At 42.3% G+C, this 25204-nt stretch overlaps 2 long non-coding RNA genes across 7 annotated transcripts in view; one reads left to right on the top strand and one right to left on the bottom strand.

The window, feature by feature from the left end:
- Positions 1–25061, top strand: part of LOC134484082 (uncharacterized) — a 32739-nt gene extending 7678 nt beyond the window's left edge. For all 6 annotated transcript variants that reach the window (XR_010061435.1, XR_010061431.1, XR_010061433.1 and 3 more), the window contains exon 2: positions 14217–25061. This is a non-coding gene — a long non-coding RNA (uncharacterized LOC134484082). The remainder of the gene's footprint in view (positions 1–14216) is intronic.
- Positions 1147–18660, bottom strand: Xist (X inactive specific transcript). Its single transcript, NR_132635.2, has 7 exons — positions 14100–18660; positions 11374–11484; positions 11146–11282; positions 10193–10405; positions 9839–9979; positions 9325–9478; positions 1147–8486 (listed from the first exon to the last, which is right to left on the bottom strand). It is a non-coding gene; the product is annotated as a X inactive specific transcript (long non-coding RNA).
- Positions 25062–25204: the final 143 nt, after the last annotated feature.

Below are 25204 nucleotides of genomic sequence, written 5' to 3' on the forward strand. Positions count from 1 at the left end.
TAGGCCTGGTGGTGTAGGCTTTAATCCCACCACTCCTGAGTCAGTGGCAGATGGATCTTTTTTTTTTTTTTTTCCTTTTTTTCGGAGCTGGGGACCGAACCCAGGGCCTTGCGCTTGCTAGGCAAGTGCTCTACCACTGAGCTAAATCCCCAACCCGGCAGATGGATCTTTATGGGTTTAGGGCTGGCCTAGTGTACATGAATTTCCAGTCAGCCAGATGGCTAGTGAGACCCATTACTTAGGGAATTAAAACTGAGGTATCTGATATGATAAAAGGGCCACTGAGTTAGAAACTATCATCTGGAAACCAGGCTCAGTGGCGCACACAGAAGGATCAGGAGCTCAGAGTCATTCTGGCTACTTAGGGACTTGGAGGCTACCTAGTTTTGGTTACATGAAAAAGAAAAGGAAAACCTGAGGGTAGCGGAACGTGACTCATCAGTTAAGAGCACTAACCGCCGGTCCAGAGGATCTGAGTCATAGCCCTGCTACACACAAGATGGCGTCTGTAACTTTAGTTCTACGGGATCCAACGCCCTCTTCTTTCCTACAAGGGTACAACACCCAAACCAAATGCATAGACTTGCATACGCACAAAATAAAATTTAAGGAAAGAAAATACAGCACATGTTTTCAAAATAAAGCATTTTATTTAACAGCATACTACCCCTCCCACCCACCCACCCACCTACCCACCCACCCACCTACCCACCCACCCACCTACCCACCCACTGACTCATTGTGACATGTTAGTGGTCATTCATGCTAAGCAACACTTTTTAAAAAAGTCTTCAAAACACCCAAAGAGTCCACAGTTCACAAAGTCCAAGTGTCTTCCATTCCGCATCCATTCCCAAGTCCAGGTATGTTCCATGTATTTTGTTTGATCTAGAGCTCTTTCACAGTTGGTGGGAAGATGATGCCAGTCTTTCAATAGACTTGTTTGCAAGTTCATTTATATGACCAAAGCAGATGATGGTAGGGCGTGCTTAATCGGTAGCAATATTGATGGCAGAAACTGTGAAAGGAACGCTTTGTTATTTTTTCCTTTGCACTCTCCAGAAATGTAAGCCCATTCCTACCCATACAAAGGGGTAATACTGAGTCCAGCCAATTCCACAAATTAAAAGCTAACATTAGTAACACTTCTGATACCAGATTTTTAATGAAAATGAAAAGCAAGATATTTTGAACTACCAGACCTCTTCGAACTGGCTCCATCTATTCTGTCCCTTTTGTGTTTCCTTCTCTGTTTGAGGATTTCGTGATTGGCTCGCTGAGTAAAGTCTAGATACTTTGAAAGTATGCGTGAGCCACAGTGAATAAGAACCTTTACAGCAAATTGTGACTTCAGCTTTAAGGCAACTTGGATAAAGAGGTCACATTGATTGAACTAATATATTTCATTCCCATCAAGGCTTAGCTGATAGCCATTTAGATGAAAATACATTTTCAGAAACATTTAGCGAATTAATACCAGTTTTGTGGAACTGCATTAAAAACAAAGCAGTCCACATAGCTTTGACCCTTTCTTTCACTCGTCCTCCTGTCCCACCCTCTGTGAGTGAAAGAAAAATCGAAAGGGTCAAAGCGCAGTCTGTCCTTCCTGTAGAAGGCATTTTTGGGTTTTGTTTTTTCCAAGTTCTTTCGATTTGGCCTTTCCTCCAATTTTCAATTTTATTATGCTTAAATTTTATGCAAGCATGTTGAACTTTAATGTTATTTTCATCTACTGGCATTATTTTACCATTGCAAACCGCCTTGAATATATACACTTTCTAGTAAGGAGAACGTTTCTAAAATTACTGTGTGCTAACTGATGCTTTACGAAAGAGACCCAGTCAGGCAATTTACATGCATTAGCATGTAAACAGGTGAAAGGCTGAACACAGGCCAATGTATTTCATAACCTGCTGCAGCTCGAAAACAGGTTGTTTGCCACAGGATAATGCAAAGGAGCTAAGATTGTGGAATTTACATGGCCATCCCTCCTGACTGGTACTGGTAGTCACAGTCATAGGTAAAATAGGACTTGGGCTAGAACATTGAGCTCCTTTGCATGGAGGGCTTTTGTCACTTTAGGGTCAGACTTGCTACAAAACCCAGCTTCCTACTCATTGCAGCGGCCGGAGAAGAGATGAGGACGAGGGCTTAATTACATATTACTTGGGGATTAAGTTGTGCCACTATCCAGAAAGCAGACCCCAAAATCCAGCACCTCCCTGGGAAGCGAAATCTGTTTGCTTCCTTTATTTTCACGTCTCAGGAGCCAAGTGAAGGCTTAAGAAGAGACATGCAAATGCTTGTAGAACAGATGAGGCAATCAAAGGCAAGTGTCCTTCAGGCTAGAAAATGTTTGAGCTAATATTTTTTTCATAAAGAGCATCTCTCTGCTTTGGGAGGCATCTGTAAGTCACACTAAGTGCCTGCCCTTTGGAATAGAGGTGTTTCACTTAGCATCCAGTAGCATCTTCCGCAATGTGTGGAACTGAGTGAGGAAAGAGAACCTCTCTTATTTCCACTCTACCAAGCAGGCCCATAAGAAGAACAACTTATTTTTATTTAACTCTCCTCCTCCACATCTTGATTTTTTTTTTTCTCCCCAGTTAAAGTGAGAGCTGTAGTCTCTTGTGTTACTGCAGTCCCCTCATGAACTACTGAGGTAAAGTACACTTTGGCTTACATCCTTTAAATGTCTTTGTTCTTTTGAGTACTTAGAACTGCACTTTACTCACCCTCGGGTTAAAAGTGTGAGTATGACAGTATTTTCTTATTGCTCACATGTCTCTGAGCCAGGCAATGAGCAAATATGTTTAGAATTATTTGTCTTGATTCTCCTTTGAAATACTTCAACTGTAAGGAAAGGAGAGCCGGTAATGAATTAAAGCAGAGACCTTAAGTCCTCTTATCCTAGCTTCAAGCTAGGCCAATGAGGAAATGACCTTTGGAGCTTCCTTAATTAGCTAGGAACATCTCCATTTTATGTTAAAGGAATCTTGGCCTTTGTTGAGTTTTCAAAATCTTTACGCCAAACCAGTCAGTGAGTCTTCTAGGCCACACCTATTTAACTAATCCATCAAGCATAGCACCTTCAAGCAAACATCCATTAACATATTTATTTTAAAATATTTATTCCGGAGACTGGAGAGATGGCTCAGCGGTTAAGAGCCCTGACTGCTCTTCCAGAGGTACTGAGTGTAGTTCCCAGCAACCACATGGCGGCTCACAACCATCTGTAATAGATCTGGCGCCCTCTTCTGGTATGTCATAACACAGCAACAGTGTACTCAACATACATAAAATATTCTTTAAAAACTATTATTCACTCAGTAATCAGATACATTCTACAGGCTGGGCATGAGTGCACACATCTGTAATCTCAGCACTTGAGAAGCTGTGACAGAAGATTCACCAATTAAAACCAGCCTGGGTTGTATGAGACCATCTCCTCTATGATCAGTGATATATATACTAGGTCCACCCGACACTTTAGTTTTAGGACCTAGGTTACCATATTTAATTAGCTGTTGTGCTCTGCATGCTTGGTACCAGCCGGTACTTCTAATTTGAGAGGTTCTAGACCACACTAAATACGTAGCATCTGATGCTCTGGCCCCTTCCTTTCTGTTCCCTCATTGATATCCATGCTCTGGGATTACATGACTCTGACCCTATATTGTCACACCTTTACTGGCAAGGTGTTTGTAATTCATCTCCAGCAGCAGCATTCAACATTTAAGAAAAAGTACCTCTCATTGGTAAATTTCCATCTCCTCAGTCAAGCCCACCGGGAAGCATCCTTCTAGACAGGATAGCCCATTTAGGGCAACACTTAGCACACTGCCTTATACAAATCCATTTTTTTTTTTCTGTTTTCATTTCCTCACTGAAGTGAAATGAGGCTTTGGTCTAGATTTTATTCCTGTGAGTACTACATAATGCTACAAAGCAATCTTGGTTCACTCAACACATAGCACAGTAAAATTATTATTAGGTGCCTTTGGGTGATAAGCATTCAACCATTATGAAACTTAGAAAGTAATCAGTGTTCCCTGATAAAGCCAACGGTTAAGTCCTGACTTTATAGAACTGTAGACTTCATAAAGCGCCACACAGATCTCTGTTGTGGATTAATAATGGTAATGAATTTTTGTATTTCCAGGTGCCATGTCTGGGGATAAAAGCAAGTAGTCATTGCTCACTAGGCAAACATTGCATTATATGGCAGCTTACAAATTATAAATTAATCTTGTATACAATTTCTTTAGATACACAGGACATTAAGAATGGTCTTCGCATCCCAATGCCTAGCAAGGGCACTGTTTTATAATAAATGATTGCCATTCAGTGCGGTAGTCATCAAATGCTGAATGCCTCATATATTCAGTGTTCCACAGTCACCTATTTATTTTATTTTCACAGTATAATAAATGTGGCAGAATTTTAAAAGCCTGGAAATTGGCACCAAATAAGAAAATGAATTGTTATATGGTACCTCAGAGTTCATAAAATGCCAATATATATTACTCTTAGCTGTGGACACAATGAAATGTAAGTCCGTGTATCTCTCTAGCACCCATAAAAGAGAGTATATATTTAGTAGACAATATTTTGCCTCTAGGTTTGAGATTGATCTCATTGAGGCTGGCCTCATTTCTGGGCTCAAGTGGTCCTGCTGCTTCAGCTACTTTGAGCTCAGAGCATATGCTAGCACTCCCAGTGTGTTAACTATTTCTACTATTCTCATTGTGGGCCAAAAAAAATACAATGAAAAGTTTGTAGACCACGCCTATTTTATAGGCAGCTTTATTTCTATAGAAAGTGTGTCACGTCTTACACTTGTGAACTGCCTTAAAGTACACAGTGATAACGTGTTTCTCCATGACATGTATTACCATGCCCTCATCACTAAAGTCTTGACTGGTTAAATTAAGCGTTAAGCATTATCTCATTCCTTGTAAATGAATACTACGGGGTGCAAACAATTCATGACACTTACTCATGAATATTTCATGCACCCAAAACAATTCCTGATACACGAGGTTAGGTAGCATTCATTCATCTGCACACAGGGAGCAATTAATAACTGTACAATGCTTTATTTTACAAAGCACTTGAACACATTCTTTCATAAATTTTACTTCTGTGTAATGTCCCTCTTTGTTATTATCTCCAGTGCTGAATGAACATGGTATTTGGAAATTAGACGGTGATCCGAATAGGGTAACCAATCACCTGTATCTGTGACCTATTTTGTAGTTTAAAACTCAGTTTCCGTGTGCTTTCTCTTCTGCTACCCGGTATAATACAACTTACTGAGCCTCACCAGAGCAGTAGAAGAAACACACTGCCCTTAAGTAGATGGGGTATCCTTCATTCAAGCCTCATTAAGTTTATATGTTTTTATTCGTTATTCCTACAGCAATCTTTGTGCCTAAAGCACATAGAACTGTAGAATTCGGCTACTATATAATACACACTCATAGTCAACACTGACTTGGAAGTTGTCATGTGCTTCATGGTTTACGTATTCATACATTTTCAGGTTACCTGGTAAGATCTTGTTACCGGGAGTGACCACAGTTAAACATCACATCCCAAGTACTCAGCATAAAAATATGCATAAAGAAGGAAATTAATGTTACTCAGACATATAAATGGCATTTATTTATATGAGGGCTTAAGCAAGTACCGGCAATGGGCCAGTCAGTGGGTGACTCTTGCCTTTTGAAAAGGTGTTTTTTAAAAAGAAAAATATGCAACTGAGACCAGTGGCCCACAAAACCTCAGGTACTTACAGTCTTATGCCTGCCTTATAGGAAAACTCAAATCATGATTTCAGATGCTCGCTATGCATGATTGCCAATGTGCTGTCAGCATGTTAGTTTTTCACTGTATGTCTTTAAGTTGACTTCCCCTTACAGGGGAAGAGGAAGGCACGATAAAAATTAAGCCTGTTAAGTAGTCCCCAGATTCTCTCATCATTAAGCCTAAAGGTGAGTGTTAAACCCAGGATTTCTTTTGATGAAATACGTCAAATTACTCGGCCACTACTATGAGCAGGGGGTTCAGACCTCATTTTGTCCCCAAACCATTATTAGAAATTCCACGCCCTGCTCACCTAAGCCCAAAGAAGGAAGGTGATGTTGGCTGGTGCTTCTCAGAAGGTTGGCACATCTGCATATTGCTCGTCTAATTCTTCTCACTGGTCTGGAACAACTCTTCATATTTTCTCTAGATAGCCTGACATTGTTTTCCCCTAACAGCCTGATGTTTTCCTTGTCTTGTCAGCCTAGGGCTTCTGAGAGAGGGAGAGTGGAAGCACAGTATCTGTATGGGTATCTGTATCCTCAGGGAATAGCAAAAGTCAGACTATATCTATATATATATATATACTGACTGGATTTTGTTCTCTTGTCTCAAGTGGAGCAGATGTGAAGAGAAATGGAAGTTAAAACATCAAAAATTTAACAAATGGCTAAGATCAAGTTTAAAACAGACCCCTGCACAATACTATCAACCTAACAATATATTCCTTTATGGGGAATGACAACAATGAAAATTACATCCTCAAGGGAAGCCAGCTTAAATAGAAATATAAGAAATGGAAAGGGTGCTGGGGTTGGGGGCCTCATCTTCTTGATCTTGAGATTTCTATCCTTCCAAAGTTCTGGGCCATGGGCCTTTATCTCTTAGACATTTTGTCCACATAGGATTGGGTCCTCGGGTTTTATGCTTGGACTTAGCTCAGGTTTTCTGTCTTATGATGTAGCTCCTGGTTCTTAGACGTCCCAGGCGTCCTGTAGAAACAGTCCCTCTCCTTTGAGTTGTCAGCATTCTGTCGAGCCAGCTCAAGATGGGCCATGTATGTACTTTGGTCCTTAAGTCCCAAGTCACAAAACATCTGTCTTCCACTTTGGGCTTTTTAACATGTGTTCACTTCAGATCCACTTCAATTCTGACCGGACAGACGAAATGATGTATTTTGTCTTAGATTATTTCGCAGGGCAGACTGGTGTGAGGAACGACTCCACAGGTAACATTCTGGACCTATTGGGAAGGGGCTATGACGCCCGTCACACATGACACACATGCACACACACATATGTACATACACAAAGAAATATCCAAGAGAGGATTACTTTAGAATACGAGAGAGAGAGAGAGAGACAGACAGACAGACAGACAGACAGACAGACATAAATGCTCAAAGTGAACAGAAAGAAGGAAACAAGCAACAGAATCATGCTGAGATAAGAAATCACCAACAGCAAAGAGACACAAACACAAAGGATGAAAAAAGAGAAAGTGGCCCAATAAAGGCAGGAAGGAAATGTAAACAAGAAAGTGCTAAGGATGGAAAAACAGCAGAAAGAAAAATGTGAAATGGTGAGTCGAAGGACTGACAAACAGAACTGGCACAAAGAACAAGTGGGGTGAGCACAAGAAAAAGACACATGCATACAACATGTGACCCAAAGGCGAGTCAGGAAAGACAGGAGTGAAAGAGAGCTAAGAGAACTAGCAAACAGATAGAAAAAACAGAAAACCACAGCTCATTAAGACAAGGCAGACCCCATAGGCACCAGAGAAAATATAACAAAGCTCAAAGCTCTACAAGAAAAACATGCAAGAGAAACGTGGGGATAGGTGAGACAGTGCAGACAGAGAAGACACTTACGACACACAACGCAAAGGAGAAATACATACGTAAAACAAGGAAGTAGGTACATAAAACAAGGAAGACTTAGACACACAAAGTAAGGAAGAAATAGATGTAACAAAGAATTAGACACACGAGGAAGTAGATACATAAAACAAGGAAGACATGGACACACAAAGCAAGGAAGAAATAGAGGTGACAAAGATTAGAAGGAGGAAGTAGATACATAAAACAAGGAAGACATGGACACACAAAGCAAGGAAGAAATAGATGTAACAAAGAATTAGACACACGAGGAGGAAGTAGATACATAAAACACGAAAGACATGGACACACAAAGCAAGGAAGAAATAGATGTAACAAAGAATTGGACACACGAGGAGGAAGTAGATACATAAAACAAGGAAGACATGGACACACAAAGCAAGGAAGAAATAGAGGTGACAAAGATTAGAAGGAGGAAGTAGATACATAAAACAAGGAAGATATATATATATAGACACACAAAGCAAGGAAGAAATAGATGTAACAAAGAATTAGACACACGAGGAGGAAGTAGATACATAAAACACGAAAGACATGGACACACAAAGCAAGGAAGAAATAGAGGTGACAAAGGAGTAGAATCACAAGGAAATAGATCCACGAAGCAAGGAAGACAGGCACACAAAGCACACAGAAGGCATAGATGTAGCAAAGGATTAGACACCGAGCAAGGAAGAGATAAATAAGACAAGGAAGAAATAGATAAAACAAAAAATTGAACACACAGAGCAAGGAAGAAACAGGTACACAAAACAAGAAGGACGCAAAACACAACACACTAACGGTTGAAAGAAGGAAGCAAAGACCACCAGGAGGAGGGTAACAAGAAACATGACACACGGAAGGGCAAAAGAAAAAACGAAGTAATTGCCATTAGTACAATGCAGCAGACTATCCACACTAACTACTCCCCGGCTTATATATGTAACTTTAAGCTTAAGGCTTCCTTAACATAGGACCATAGAATAAGCGGGTAAACTCCGCCAAATGGCCTAGTCATGCAAGTCCAGGACATACACCTGTTTGCCAGGCACTAAACTGAACACTTTCCATTCATGATTACATCTGACCCTCACAAACAGACAGGTCTTAGCACAACTAAATTTGCAAGGGTCACACAACTAAGGAGTATCACGTTTAAACACAATGAACTTCTCAACATTGCTACGTGGATTAAGAACTTCTGTGATCGACAAATGCTATAGGTGGCTGCGCATGTCAGCTTTGCTTTTCCCCCTTCTATTTAAGAAAATGGGCTTGGTTTTTACATTCTTTGCAAGTCTACTGGGTGCTTCGTGCTTAGCTTCTCACAGATGGAGATAAGAAATAAACTGTTTAAGGCTTTCCAATATTTAAGCCTGTAAAAATGGCAGGGTACCAAGCCAAAAACAAGAAAGAAAAATCCTCGACAACTAGAGGCTAAAATCCTCTTGTGATAGAACTGGTAAGCAGATAATAGTTTGAGTTGTTGCTGTGAGGCCAGCTGATAACGTGGAAGCCTGTTCATCTTCCGTGGGGTACAGGGCCCTGCCTCGCATTATCTCATTAGATACTCTCCACCCAGCACCACCTTCCAGTAAATGCAAATCCTCAGGACTGCAATGCTGCTAACTTACCTCAGTCTGTTGCCCTTAAGATGCTAAGTCAGACATGTTGATCCTCTGGTCGTATGTAAAGCTGGCGTTCTTCCATGTGTTTACATTTCTTGATCGTGCTGAAGGTTCAGTTTTCTGTGCTGCTTTGGGGAAGGGTGATATTTGGTAGATGGCACTACAAAAAAATAAATAAATAAAAGCTGTGTAAGTGTCAGGAAAGAAGTACTGGGACATCCTGGCTCTTTAACTTCTGCCTAATGATAGATACTTCCGTATGGATTCCTGCCAGGTTTCATTTGTAGTTAGAGGCATTCATCATCAGTAATGTTAGTCTAAAAAAGATAAGCTACTCAGGCTGGAGGGATGGCTCAGTGGCTAAGAGCACTGTCTGCTCTTCCAGAAATCCTGAGTTCTATTCCCAGCAACCACAAGGTGGCTCACAACCATCTGTAATGGGATCTGGCGCCCTCTTCTGGTATGTCTTAAAACAGCTACAGTGTACTCAAATAAATAGGTAGGTAGATAAGCTACTCACTTGTGTATTACAGGTAGGGTAGCAGAGTGCATCTTGAAGTGTGTAAACAGCTGGCCACATTCTCCTAGCTTCCAGGGAGAACCAAATAGAGCAGAATGGCTTCCTCCTGAGGTCGGTGCCACTATTGTGGCAGCTTTTGTCCTAGGAAAAACATTTGCACAGTTTAGTTTCATGTCCATAATACATTGTGCAGGTCTACCTACTCACCCACTTTCACTGCCTTACAGTAAGATACTTCTATCACAGCGGACATGGGAAAATGATAAATTATAATACTCAAGTAAAAGGCTGACTATAATCGAAAACAAGATCAAGATCAAAATTAGTATTAGTACACTGTTCCAGAAAACTTACCTATTTTGATGTAGGGTGGCTAGCTGTCTTTGAGCCTTTGTCTTCCTTGCTGGGTTCTGGAAAGTGTCTCACTGAAATCGGGGCTAGGCCTGTTGCCCAGTGGCGGTGAGCTATTCCCCTGGAGGATCCTCATGCCCCATCTCCACCTAGGGATCGTCAAAGGGAATAGGTCGCCAGCACTGCAAAGCACCAAGCCCAGACTCTGGGGGAAATCTGGAAAAGAGGTGACAGAAAAACCAACTGTTGAAGTCAAGAACACTGGGAAAGTTGTCTCATTATGTAGTAACCAGCAGTTGTGTTAAATAGACTTTAGGGGCGGGCTTGGAGAGAGGACCCTTACGGATTTATAGCTCTTAATGTTAACTTAGAGACAGACATGAGAATTGCCCCATCTGAGTGCTTTCTGGCTTTTATTCTGTTACCTACTAATGAGTGATCCTTTGTACATTCACATACACTGGGGATCAAGGGGTTAAGCAAGTTGAGAATCATTTCCTTCTTTTAATTTATGCTTTCAGTAATACCATGCCAGAACACTGGCAAAGTGGATAGAATTGTGTTTGGCTCAATGCTTATGCTGTGTCTGTTCCTAGTAAGTGGTGTAGCATTGGACCTCGGAGTTCGAGGATATTCAGAGACCAGAATTATGACAGGCCTACAGAATGTGACAATAGCCAGATCTAGTCTACCAAGTACAAAAGGGTAGGGTGCCAGAAACTAGCCTTCATTCCTCTGATTATCTTTTAGGCATTTTAAAGCAGAAATGTTACATACTCGAGTTGGTCATAGAACGGTGAGAATGATTCCAAGGCCTAATCAGAAGGCAAGTGTCTCATTGGCTATGCCAGGAGCCCAGGAGATGGGGGGAGTGCTTTATTGATTCGCCTATCTCATTCTCTGATGAATGAGATCAAATAGACAGAAACTCCCCAAAAGGGAATTCTTCAAAGTACCTTTTTTCCCCTCTGTGTGGCCTGTAAGCTTTTTCTTCAGATTAGCTAGGGCTTGAAGGGAAGAGCTGCTGGAATGGAATGTAGCCTGTATCAGCCGCTGGCAGTCTGTCTGTCTGAGTGTCACATCAGGATTGTTCCTGTGAAGAAAGGCAAGGCTCTCATTAGACTACAAAAATTGTTGAGAAATCCAATGGGGGTATAAACTAGGAAGTATAACCTGACACAGACCCGTAAGGGCAGAGACTCTCAGTCAACCAGCACTCTCCAGCACTCTTCACTCCTCTAAATCCAGGCAATCCTTCTTGAGGCAGGGGCACAAAACCAACTCCAGATTCACCCCTGGAAAACAAATGCTCGTTATAACAAATGAAGCAAATAATTTGATTACTAACAATGCAATATTCATATGCACAGACCAGTGTTCCTTGAATTGGTGGAAAGAGCTAACCGGTGCTAAGAACTCAGGGTGTGGACATGTTCTCATGGATCCCGAGGTTCTTGAGAGATGGGAAAAGTCTTTGAAATTGAAAGCATGTCTACGTGTCAAAGGCCTTTCATTTCTTTTCCTTTTTTTTTTTTAAAGTACTCTATCTGCATGTGCGCCTGTGTGCCAGAAGAGGGCACCAGATCTCTTTATAGATGGTCATGAGCCACCACATGGTTGCTGGGAATTGAACTCAAGACTTTTGGAAGAGCAGTCAGTGCTCTTAACAGCAGAGCCATCTCTCCAGACCTCTTCTTTTAAAATGAGGCAACGAAATTTTCTGATGACTATACAAATATAGCCACCTTCCCCTGGGACGAGCCAGAGGACTAAGTAAGGGACAGGCAGAACAGGATCACTGCACGGGATGGCAGGACACAGGTTAGGCGGTACACAAGCAGAGATCTGGTCTGGTTCTGTCACGGGGTTTTGCACAGTCGGCTGGCAAAATCCACTACTTGCACTTCCCACCATGTAATGGAGGTGTGATTCATAAGCATTTTCCAATCCACTTGTTCCACAGAATTCTTTGTTTACAAAGTCCTAAGTCTGGATCAAGCTGTTGGATAGCTTGGGAGAAAGCTCATTCTTAATGTAGTCCAGGCAGCCTGAGGATGGCAGTGGCCAGCTGGTGGCTTTCCATTCCATGATTAGTGACAGTGAGGGCTGGGTCAGGACACAATTTGGGGGGAACTCTTTGTATTCCATCAATCATGGGAATCAAAGGTGGCCTCCAGATCCTTAGTTTTGTGAGATGGCACCTCCTAATGGTTATCTCAATCACGGACTAGCTCATGTTCCAGATGTCCTACTAGATGTCCTAGCCGATACCTTATGGTGCCATTGAGGTCATTAGGACTAGGAATTGGCCCCGATCAATGAGCTGGCTGCTCGCACAACCTGATCATTTGAATAGGAAACTGTCAGTGATGGTGGGTTTACTGTGAATACCAACAGTACCAGCTTCCTCCAGGTCACTGTCTGGAGTCTGAGTCCTAACCTCTATTTCGGTCCATAGGAGGCAAGCTGAAAGCTCTGGGTGCCTAGGCAAGCCTGGTGGGGGATGGGTTCAGTCTGCGGTCCTGGAGTAACTAGGGGTACTAAGGAGAGACGGGAGCTCTAGCGAACTGTCTTGAGTTAGTGTTCCCAACACATTCTTTAAAAGGATCTCAGCAAGCTTTATTCTTTGCAAGTGTTTCCTTCTGTAGCATTTACTTGTACAACAATGGTCTTGTTTCCTAACAGTCAATAGCTCTACTACCTCCTAGTCAGCCAGACAATGCCATGCTTTTGCAGTGTGGAAACACGCTGCGAAGGAATTTACTGAGGAATTAAAATGGTTAAAGTACTAGAGGGTCATTTGCATGCACAGTGACAATGGGAAACAAATGCAAAACTGTTAAGTGTTATGGACAAAGATGTTTTTTCAGCTAGGCCTTTTTCTACACTGAAGTCAAGTGTTTGTTGTTTTAACTTAAAGTACCTGTTAAAAAGTGCTGGCAGGGGCCCAGTGTGGTGTGGGTCTTTAATCCCCGAACTCTAAGCGGAGGGCAGAGGCAGGCGGATCTCTCGAGTTTGAGGCCAGTCTGATCGATAGAGTTCCAGGACAGCCAGGGCTACACAGAGAGACCTTATCGCAAAACAAAACAGAAAACAAACCAAAAATTAGCTTTAATTATTTTTCATTTTTAATGAAAAAGAAGAATTAAGCAAGAAGGTACATAAAGTAGGCCATAGTAAGACTCATTCATAAAACTTTGATTTCTTCATTGTCCTTGTGATAAAAGAATTGTAATCTAAAAAGTTCTCCTGGGCTGTTAGTTCATCTATCTGTTCTGTGCAGGAATACAGTGAAAATTATTGAAAAAACCAAATTATCAAATTTATATTTCCAATTCTTAAACTTAATTCACGAGCTCAAGCTTCCGAACTAAAGACATAATCCCTTGGCATATAGCCAGAGCAATGACGGGGCCGTTTACTTTTAATTTTCTTTCCATGCCTTCAAGAAATAAAAACAGAAGGCATTCAAATCAACCAACCAGACTCCCCACATGGTACTACTCGTTGTCTGGATGAAGAGGGCAAAGTAGGCACTTGCCCTCTTTAAGAAAGTCAGGAAATTTCAACCCCAGTAGACTTCCTAAAATACTTACTTTACAATTCCCACAGACAGGTACTTCACCATGATTCCCTAAAACGATCATATGTTTATATTCCGTTAAGTCTTTATAATATAATCAAGGAAATTTTGTAAAATATCACTGCTTCCCATTTTAGCATACCCTGGCATAATAAGTCTGGGTACACAGTATTAATTCTAAAGTTTCCGTGGCATTCATGTGTTGTGTCTACGTTAAGGAGAGCTCGAGACTTGGCAGTAGTCACTTTGACTTTTCAGTGGGTGGCACAGAAAGAAACGCCAGTGGGAAAAAGATCGCTTAGTAGCTACAAGGCAGTGCGTACTTACTGTACTCTAAACAGCCAGAGTCTGATGGAACTGAAGAGCAGTGGTTCAACCTGGATCCTGAACTGGATGAGTTGCTTGATATCCTTCTCAGAAAAATAGTATCTTTTTTTTTTTCAGTAATGCTGAAGAACTGCTGTTGTGATGACTATTTTCATCGGCAATGTCATATTAGACGCTCAGCTGTGGGATGGCAAGATGGCTCGGAGGGTGAAGGCACTTGCTGCCCAGCCTGATGATCTGAGATTGAACTCCAGGACCCACAAGATAAGGTAGACGAACCAGCTCCCATTGTTGTCTGATCACCATGTGAATGAATGACTAGTCGCAGGAACATGCATGCGCACACATACACACACTCATACACAGTAGCTCTTAAAAAAGACCTTAAGAACTCGGCGGACGCAAAACCCTTCACGCTAGAGAAAGCTATTTTCTTATTCGGCACATCTCTCCTTGAAGTGTACACTTAAAGGAATGATTAGATCCTGGCATACATATTTTAAAATGTAAAGTGGGGAAACAGCTCTCTAACTTCCCACTTTATGGTGGTTTATTTCAAGCCACTTCAAATTACTGCCAGAATTTAATGGTGGATAGAATAAATTAAATGTGGCTTATAATTTTCGAAGGCGACTTGACATGTTCTCGAATTTAATTCTTCCACAGCCACCTTTTAAAAACAAGTAGGGGCTGGTGAACAATGTCAGACAAAATATAAAGATTAGGTCGTCTTCCTAAAAATTAATCATACTAAAGGCCACACAAAGATTGATTTTTGACTTTTTAAGCTTGCAGAACAGACCAAGCAAAGACGCTTGTCTTAAACATTCTGCAGTATTGCAGTGCTCTATCTATGCACAGACTCACCGCCCTCAGCACACTGACCACTTAGTCATCAGCTATAATACAAACGGCTATTTTTACTTGAGAAAAGCTAATGATCACACACAATCAATCCACCTTGCAACTCAAATGCCTTTCTTAAAATGTAAAGCTATCAATAACTTTTCTGGCAGTTGGTACTGTACAATAGCAAGCAGCAATATACAAAAGCCGAGTTTAAAGTTTCTTAAGCTCCTGGAGGAAGAATGGAGAGAAAAGTGCTAAACTTCTTTCTGTGGGAGACAATTTTTCTGTTGATACTATATAAGGAAAGCCCCAAATAAAAGGTGGCGATCCAACTCCCAGAGCACCTTGCCTCAAATATTTTGCACAATAAAGCATTAATAATGGTAGGCAAGACTGGTTCCTGGCCCTAGAATGTGCCAGCGATTGGAATTGGAGTAATTTTAGAAATGCAAGTTAAAGAAGGCTCATCCACCTAGTTTTGGCCTGCTTTTGCTATTCGGTGTATAAATAAATACGTGCAAGTTTATTAATAGAAAATAGGGTGTTTTGGGCAATTAACATCACCCAGAATAATGCAAGAACTGGAAGTGTCTCTGTTCAATGGGACCAAGGAGAATGCAACTGAAGCATTGCAGCCATATGAAGGGAGTAAACTGATGGCTTCTGGGGGTGTTGACTTTAAGTCAAGAGAAGGGCTTTACTCAGTCAATACGGTGTAAACAAAGAGGCCAAAGGGATGATGGAGTGATGGGCTCGGGAAAGGGCACAAACTCTTCCTTAATGATGGGTTTCTGAGAATTAGTAGTCCAGAAGAGTGGTTCATGGACAAGCTAGGGGCCGGGCAAAAGGAAGACAATATAAAGTGTGAGGTTGTGACTATTTACAATTTTATTTAGTAAAGCAGTGCAAAAAAAAAGGGTCCAAATATGGGTCACTGTCGGGTGTACGTACTGTTGTGTTGTATTTTACTTTATTATATCAATGGGAAAGTAGAGAAGGGGGTTTGCTCAACAAGTCAGAGTAGAAAATACCACCAAGAACTGCCATTGTGCCTATTATAGTCCCGAAATAAGTTTAAGGAAGAAAAAGCAAGCCATTCATCAGTCACTGTGCTCATGGACAGACAGTCTCGGGTGTCTTAGGTGGCTCAGCAAGGTCTGAATAATAAAGGGGGCTTGTGAGGACATCTGATTCTAGGCACGCAGTCATAAATTATTCACACTAACAATCATGGAGCTTGGTTAGTAGCCTTGATGGTATGGAAGGACAGCACAGAGGTCCTTGACACTTTTGCTCAGTAATCATCCAAATGCTGAGGTTATAGTTACACTCAGCAGCCCCAGTCAACAGGTAGGCATTTCAGATCCTTTTCTGCCATACAGGTCCATGATGTGAAAGGGGACATATTGACATTGTCAAGAGAAGTGCTCAGAAGTAACCAGCGTGCCTCTGGGGTCAAAGGAGTGCAAGGATGTAGCATCCTACTCCAAACGTAGTGCTGGACAATGGCATTAACGCACTTTGAAGTCCAAGTAAAGAGCACTTCGTGGAGCCCCCTTTCTGCTTTAAAGCGGGGAAGAGGGTACAGTAGTTCTCACAGAAGTGCTTAGACATCGTTCGTGTGAACGTTCCAAATGACAAGTCTTGAGCAGAGACACCACCTGCTGAAGGTGGTGGTGTGAGCGGGATCCTTGTCCAGTGCACAGAGCAGGAGGCAGTGCATATGCAGACATAACCTATGATGACAGTCCGCAGCCTTGCTTGATCAGTAGACCCTGATATACTGCAAATGAAAGGTGAAGGGCTCACCCTTGTCTACTGGCAAAGACAAAGGAAAATTCGCTGTATATTAATGGTCCACTAGCGGGAACCTTGGGGGGATAAAAAGTATAGTATCCCTTGCAGTAGTGCAAAAGAGATACAGTGGTCCTGAAAGTTAATAAGGTTGTGGACAACTGTGATTTTACACATTAAGTGCCCAAGTATTTTTATTAAAATGAATTGATCATGTCCCTGTCATGTATATTAATGTTCAAGGGACATCGTGTAATCAATTAAAACCACACCCTTTATGCAGATATTAAGTCCTTAAAGTAATAGACAGTCCTGGAAATTAAAGAATGGAAAGGAAGGGGATATCCTTACCCAGTGTCCAGGAAGATGAAGAAGCCATAAGATTAGTAACCCTTGCTGTACCGCAAAAGGGTTTGAGAGTAGGATCATATCCAAACTGAATGAGCCGGGTGCAGTTAACGCACACTAATATGCAAGGCTCATGCTTGTGGCCATGACAGTTTTGCACTTTTGCTGTTCAAACATAAGGGTCTTTGACAATGCGCATTCCCTGCTGAAAGGGAAAGGCACAAGACATAAAGGCAGAGAGTGATTTCCTTCTGTAGTAAACAGAAAAGGACCACTACAATCAGTCATTATTAGCAAGCCACAAAAGGGGACCTTATAGGTCAACACCACTTCTGTACTTCAACGTGAGTGCCAAACTGATCCTACTAAAATTGCCAGTATGTACACAAGCAGTTTGAGAAAGGGGTTTCAAGTGAACAGCACACAGTTCCATAAAGCCAAGAGGATATGAATGATCAGAGACAGAAGTCTTACCTTGAAGGACCATTGACAGTATTGCAATCGTTTCAATCTGTGGTCTCATGAAAGAGGCTTTATATTAGCGAGCCCTTTCACTTTGATAAGTCCAGGAGTCCTGATCTAAAAGGCTCAGCTGTGGACATGAGAATATGTACAAGACAGTGAACACAAGCACATTTACTATGTTAAGGATCTTAAGGACTGAGCCCCTCCTGCCATAATACAAGTAAGGTAAGGTCTTTACCAGACTCAGATTACTACAGCGAAATGAAGTATGCACGTCAAAGACTCCATGGCATAGTGGTAGAAATCGGTTATGCCAACACTTATGAAGCACAGGCTAGATCCTGAGCTCAAGGCCAGCCTGGGATCTATATATATATTAAGTTCTGGGCTAGCCTGAGAATTAAAAACAGAACAGATTGATCTGGGTTCAAAGGTCTTGAATACAAATGAAATGACTTAGTTTGGTTTCCTTTATCCAGTGCTTGGGAAGAGGGACAAATGCAGCTCTGCGCACAGAAACAGGCACATATGTTTACATTACAGGTGGCAATGCCCGAAATTCCCGTAACTGGGACTGAGAAGCAGGAGGATTGAGTACCTGCCCAGCCCAGGATACGTAAGAGACTATTCTCTCAAACCACCACATGGTGGAGCTGTAGCTCTATGACAAAGTGCTTTACTAGCATGCCCAAGACTCTAGGTTTGATCCCCAGTACAGCAAAAAAGACCAGAACAGAGAAGTGGTCTTATTGATTGGCACCCTTTATTGTCACCCATTAGGGTATGAGGGTATGGGATCTTGGTTAGTAACAGAAGGAACTTGAGCAACGGCAGTTTTGCACAATTGTATAAGAGGCTTCAGGTAATCAGCAACACTCTTGACATAAAGCAGAGGTAGTATTAGGACCTTGAAAAAAGATTCAGGATCATCCATAAATATATCCATCTGTCCCAGGGCAGAAGTTTTTAACCGAAATAAGGAGAGCCTATGGGACTAGTATACAATATCATGAACAAATGAATGTATTCCATCAGTTAAAAAGATGTGACTGGGGACAGCACCCGTGCCAGCATTCAAACAGTAAGTATATAGTACGCCCTTTAATGGCCAATGCCTTGGGAATTGGGACTGAGCACCTTTACTGTCCGATATCAGACCTGTGTTTGCCCCTTTGTTAAATGCACGTGGGGCTGGACTAGCTAGGGTCTAATCCAATGGATAAATTATGGGCACAGAATCATGCACTGCATAGAGTGCTCAAGACGTGAGAAAAGACAACTGAGCACTGCTCAGAGACTTGGGACTGGGACTATTGCAGCAATGACAGAATGGTTTTTCCTTAAGGAAAGGAGGCTTGAGAGATGATAACCTCCATGGCAAGTCTCTGATATAAAACTCTTGTTCACTTGGTGTATCTTGATTAACATGAGGGACAAGAGTTCTTTGTTACACTGAGTCCATGGGCAAGTAAAGTAGCACTGTGTGCAAAGTGAACTCGTGACTTAGGAAGTCAGTGTGGGGGGTATATAGGACCTCAGTCTTGTAGGCTGAGTAGTGGACATTGCACTTTAGCACTAGGACTGTGCAAAGTGAATTTGTGATCTAGGAAATCAGTATGGAGGGGGTATTAGGATCTCAGTCTTGTAGGCTGAGTAGTGGACATTGCATTTTAGCACCAGGACTGTGCAAAGTGAACTTGTGATCTAGGAAGTCAGCATGGGTTGGGGTGTGTGTGTATAAGATCTCAGTTTTATAGGCTGAGTAGTGGACATTGCACTTTAGCACCAGGACTGTGCAAAGTGAATTTGTGATCTAGGAAGTCAGCATGGGGTATATAGGATCTCAGTCTTATAGGCTGAGTAATGGGCATTGCATTTTAGCATTAGGACTGTGCAAAGTAAATTTGTGATCCAGGAAGTAGTATGGAGGGGGTATATAAGATCTCAGTCTTGTAGGCTGAGTAGTGGGCACTGCATTTTAGCACCAGGACTGGGTGCAAAGTGAACTTGTGATCTAGGAAGTCAGCATGGGGTATATAGGACCTCAGTCTTGTAGGCTGAGTAATGGGCATTGCATTTTAGCACCAGGACTGTGTGCAAAGTGAACTTGTGATCTAGGAGTCAGCATGGGTGGGGGGGGGGTGTATAGGACCTCAATCTTGTAGGCTGAGTAGTGGGCATTGCATTTTAGCACTAGGACTGTGTGCAAAGTGAACTTGTGACTTAGGAAGTCAGCATGGAGCGGGGGATATAGGATCTCAGTCTTGTAGGCTGAGTAGTGGGCACTGCATTCAGCACTAGGACTGTGCAAAGTAAATTTGTGATCCAGGAAGTCAGTATGGAGGGGATATAAGATCTCAGTCTTGTAGGCTGAGTAGTGGACATTGCACTTTAGCACCAGGACTGTGCAAAGTGAATTTGTGATCTAGGAAGTCAGCATGGGGGGTATATAGGATCTCAGTCTTATAGGCTGAGTAATGGGCATTGCATTTTAGCATTAGGACTGTGCAAAGTAAATTTGTGATCCAGGAAGTCAGTATGGAGGGGATATAAGATCTCAGTCTTGTAGGCTGAGTAGTGGGCACTGCACTTTAGCACCAGGACTGTGCAAAGTGAATGTGATCTAGGAAGTCAGTATGGAGGGGGTATATAAGATCTCAGTCTTATAGGCTGAGTAGTGGGCATTGCATTTTAGCACTAGGACTGTGTGCAAAGTGAACTTGTGACTTAGGAAGTCAGCATGGAGCGGGGGATATAGGATCTCAGTCTTGTAGGCTGAGTAGTGGGCACTGCATTCAGCACTAGGACTGTGCAAAGTGAATTTGTGATCCAGGAAGTCAGTATGGAGGGGATATAAGATCTCAGTCTTGTAGGCTGAGTAGTGGACATTGCACTTTAGCACCAGGACTGTGTGCAAAGTGAACTCGTGACTCATGGACGGGGTATAGATGGATATCTCAGTCTTATAGGCTGAGTAATGGGCACTGAATTTTAGCATTGAATCAATGAAGATTGGAATTTCTTTAGGCAGAAGTGGACTGGGGATAGGTCTGAAAGAATCTGGGCGTGGGACTAGGATTGGGTTGGGGCAGGGCAGGGCAGGGGTTGGGCTGGGTTGGGTGGGGACCGGGCCTGGGGCTGGGGTTGGGACTGGGCCTGGGGCTGGGGCTGGGGCTGGGGCTGGGGCTGGGGCTGGGGCAGCAATATACTAAGTCTGAGGAACTGGATGCCATAAAGGCAAGAAAACACAGAAAATTGAAATGTGGGCATTAAAATTACTATTACAATAGTGAGTCTGATAGAGGACATAGAGCACTACATTTTAAGGTTCTTGCTGACAAGCCATTAGTCAATATAGTATCAAAGATAGCAACAAAAGCAAAGCCTGAACTGGTATAGAGCTTCAAATACTCCTTCTGATATCCAATCATAAAGTTAACTTTAACTTTAACATTATCTGTCATGTGACTCAAAAATTCTGAGTAGTTCACTAGTCAAAGAAAGCACATTTAAGTGCCGAGTAACTTCAGTATCATCTGCCAAAAAAATTAATGAAAACTTTAAGGACTCCAAAGTAACAGATCATTAAAGGCAGTTAAAATGATTTCTATAAGTAAGCAAAGCTCCTAAATGCATTTTTAAATAATCACTTCAGCCTTAAATCCAAGCACTAGCAAACCACGGTATCAGATGTATCTTTGACATCCAAAGCATTCATGTAAATCAAAATCCAACCCCAGCAATAGTAATGGGGTGGATTCTAGAAGAAGGGAGGATTCTACCTCCTGGCCAGTGATTTGTGATCTACTGTGACTCTGGCCAAGGTCACCACTATGCCCACAGTAAACTCGGAGAACCGCTTGAGATCACAGTGCTGGCTAAGTCAGAGGCCGAGGATTAAGTAGACTAGTCTTAGGCCACTGAACCAACAATACAAAAGAATGGGGTGAGGCGTAGCTTGCACCGCGATGTATAGAGCACTGTAAAAGACTATCTTAGACAAATAGGAAAGCAAGCGGAGGGGTCAAATGTCCTCGCAATGGCCTTAGATTCTTTTCTTTCTTTTAACAGGTGAGATTTCAATGATTCACATCGACCTCGGGAACCCGCAACCTCAGTCTCTCGTATCGGATCAGATGTCACTCAACACCTCAATGTTAGAATTGCAAGCATGTGCGCTCCCACCTGGGTAGGCACTTCGAAATAACGGTGACTGAACACAGATGTGAGGTACCAAGCTAACTCACGTCCTTATGGGACAGTGAGTCAGTCTAATTCCATCCTCTCCACCAAGCAATAATGCACATTTCTGACTGCTTACGTCAAGCGGACACCAACACTTCGCAAAGTCGTGCCTATTTCTGACGAGTTAAGTCAGGCGGCAACCAACACTTCCAACTAGCCTTTTCCTCAGCTTCGAGTGACACAAGGTAGAACCAACCACTCGCTACCATAATGCACCAATTCTACCCTTGGGCAAATCCCGCCAAGTGGCCAGAGCCCGCCAAAAATGTACCAAAGGAAACCCCTTGAGGGCTGATCACATGACAACCGCCATCTTAGACAAACTCAAGAGCATGTGCCACTTTGTCCCTAAACTGACTCAGCCATGAAGCTGACATGTGAAACACAAAGCCCTCCGCCTTATACTGCAGCAAGAGCTTGAGCCGCCATCTTTTCTTGTATGACCTAAATGCCCTATCTCCATTGCTACATGTTAGAGCCAACGTAGGGCTGTCGAGCTTCGGGTGCGGTACCCGAGCCGCCATTTTGTAGACATCTAAGCAGCCCTTAGAGCTACGGGGGGCCCCGCCAGGGGTCCAAATGCACATGCGGAACCCTATCCCCTAGTCCTCTGCGGCTTCCACCCAACACCGCACACGAACATTAGCGCTCCTTGGCTTTCTACTTCTGAATAGCACAATTCCTCCAAACGCTGCCACAAATCAAGTCCAAACCCGCACATATAAAGAAAGCCTTTAGCTAGCGCAGCGCACATGGTTGGCTTCTATCCAGTTCCCTGCGCTCCTCGGCGTCCTAATTCTTGCGTAACTGGCTCGAGAATATCTGTGTCACGCAGAAACCGTAAGATGGCGGACACGGGTTCTCCACGCCCTGAACACCCACTAGGCTTAATCGCCAAGTCGTTTTTCTAAGCCATAGGTTCACTCACACAGCCAAACGATCAGCACCAACAGCAAACGGAAATAAAAAGGCATAGATATATTCCAGGTAGTTCAATAACTCACAAAACCATTATTTCCATCCACCAAATGCCCCGATGGGCCGTGAAAAAAAAAATTAAAGCAGGTATCCACAGCCCCGATGGGCAAAAGGAAAAGAAAAAAAAATTAAAGCAGGTATCCGAGGCCCCGTTGGGCATGGGAAAAAAACTAAACGCAGGTATCCGAGGTCCCGATGGACCGAGAAATACGGCGTTTTTTGGTAAAAAGCAGGTATCCATGGCCCCGATGGGCTAAGGAGAAGAAGAAAAAAAGAATAAAAGCAGGTATCCACAACCCAGATGGGCAAGTTTAGAAGAAGAAAAGTAAGAAGAAGAAAAAAGGATTAAAAGGCAGGTTAAGTATCCCAAGCCCAGCTGGACATGGAATGGCTGGGAGGACACACAGGTATCCGTGGCCCCGATGGGCAAAAAAAATGTAAAAACAGTTAAAGAAAGAAAGGTAAGTCCACCACACACAGCTGTCAACTAAAATGCACGACAGACAAATACTCCTTAGAAATGAAAAATAGACCAAAAATATTACAAATATCAAAAAATATGGAGGACGTGTCAAGAAAACCTTACGAGAACATATCAAAACATCAAAAATCTTATGTAATTTTGATATGTTTTCTTAAATACACCATAAGGCATGGTGGTAGGGGGATTAAAAATGTTCCCCAAAAGCCCTTTAGATGGAGAGAAACCACGGAGGAAACCTCACATCCACGGGAGACGAGCAAATATGGCTGCAGCAAGCAGTTGCTCGCCTTTAACTGACTGGCGCGCTGAAGGCGGAGAGACCAGAAGAGGAGTGGCCACAAAGATTGGAAGTCTGACATCTTATTGGACCTTTAGTTCCAACTATATTCTTAAAAATGAACATAAATAAAGATGGTGGTACGTAAGCTCAGTGACAGAACTCGCGATTTCCATTATTTTATATGGTAATGAAAGATTATCCTATTTTACAGCTTTTGCACACTATCCATAAACGTTAAATAATGTACACTAGGTCACACACCATGTCTATGCAAATTTTCAACATATCTTCTACTTGGACATCCGGCCTTGTATCGCTCCGCGTCTTGGAGACAAGAAAAAGTTCCCATGAATTAGGTGGTAAGCTCAATCCAGGACAGGAAAGGGTGGGAATGTCTCACAAAATGGCTCCGTGATTCCTAAATTATCAGAGTACTGGTTGTGACCTATTTGCGGGACTTACGCTTGGAATTTTGCGTCTTGGATTTTTACGTCTTGAATTTTACGCTTGGAATTTTGCGCTTGGTCATTTTAGTCTTTCATCCAGTTTCCAGGAAACTGATGGCTCCAAACTTTGAGAAAAAAATGAACTGAAGAACGTTACTCGCTAGCAGTAATGGAATATAATGCCTAAATGCCAAAGCCAAGCTTGAAGGAATAATAGCTCAGTGGTACTGTACTTAACCCCAGAGAAACTGTCAACTTAGAGAGCTGTCAAATTTTCTTAACTGACAGACAATGAATACCCACATGAAAGAGACCACTAGGTATTAGAAAATCAAAGGTTGTCCTGCTGATTCACGCTGACAAATAACTCCCACCCTACTCTAAGTTCTCTTTAGGCGTCCGATGAATAATAAAGGACACAAAATTCCTTTGGTTCTGGACCATCAAAGTACCTGCAATTCACTAATCTTACTGTTGGGGTGGTTGAGGTAGGGATGGAAAGTGGGCTACAGAATAAGGAAACTCTGTTTCAACAAAAGAAAAAGAAACTTAGAATAAAATAATAATACACAAAGACTAAATAAACCAGCAGGTGGCAGCATGAATCTTTCCAAAACATTTGAAGTCAAACTTGGAGTGTAGAAGGATTCCGATCTGAATTGAAAGCCGAAAGTTGGTCTAACTTTGGTATCAGAAGAAAGGGCAAAAGAAAGACATTCAGTTTACTATCATTGAAAGAGACCATCTTGTCAGAGTGCCTTGCTCCAAGGTAATAATGCTAGTACAAAATTTGGTAGAGCAATCAGGATCGAAGTAACAGGCACATGGGAACTTTCCAAAAGCATTACCAGTGAAAGACAGACATGTGACAGAAAAAAGACCCAAGGACCGGCTTTTCACAGCTAAGAGCAGCTGTCATCACAATGTACATGGTTTTGTATAAACAAGACCTTCTAAATGAGGTAACAACTACCTTTGAACTTGTGAGGTACTGGTCAGATTATGCAAGCCAGTGCAACATTTTGTGGGGATGTGAGAGAGAATCATCAAATAAAAGAGTTGAATTTACTCTATGTCTTCTACAGAGTCCCAATTCTTGCACACCTCACTATTCTATCTCACATAATGTACTTCAAGGGATGTTGGGTTTCAGAGACAATTTCTAGTCTCATCAGAAGAAAGCATGAAGGGATATGTGTTAAAACTCAGTTCCTGA

Source organism: Rattus norvegicus, chromosome X (genome assembly GCF_036323735.1).
Source record: "Rattus norvegicus strain BN/NHsdMcwi chromosome X, GRCr8, whole genome shotgun sequence".
Classification (NCBI taxonomy): Eukaryota; Metazoa; Chordata; class Mammalia; order Rodentia; family Muridae; genus Rattus; species Rattus norvegicus.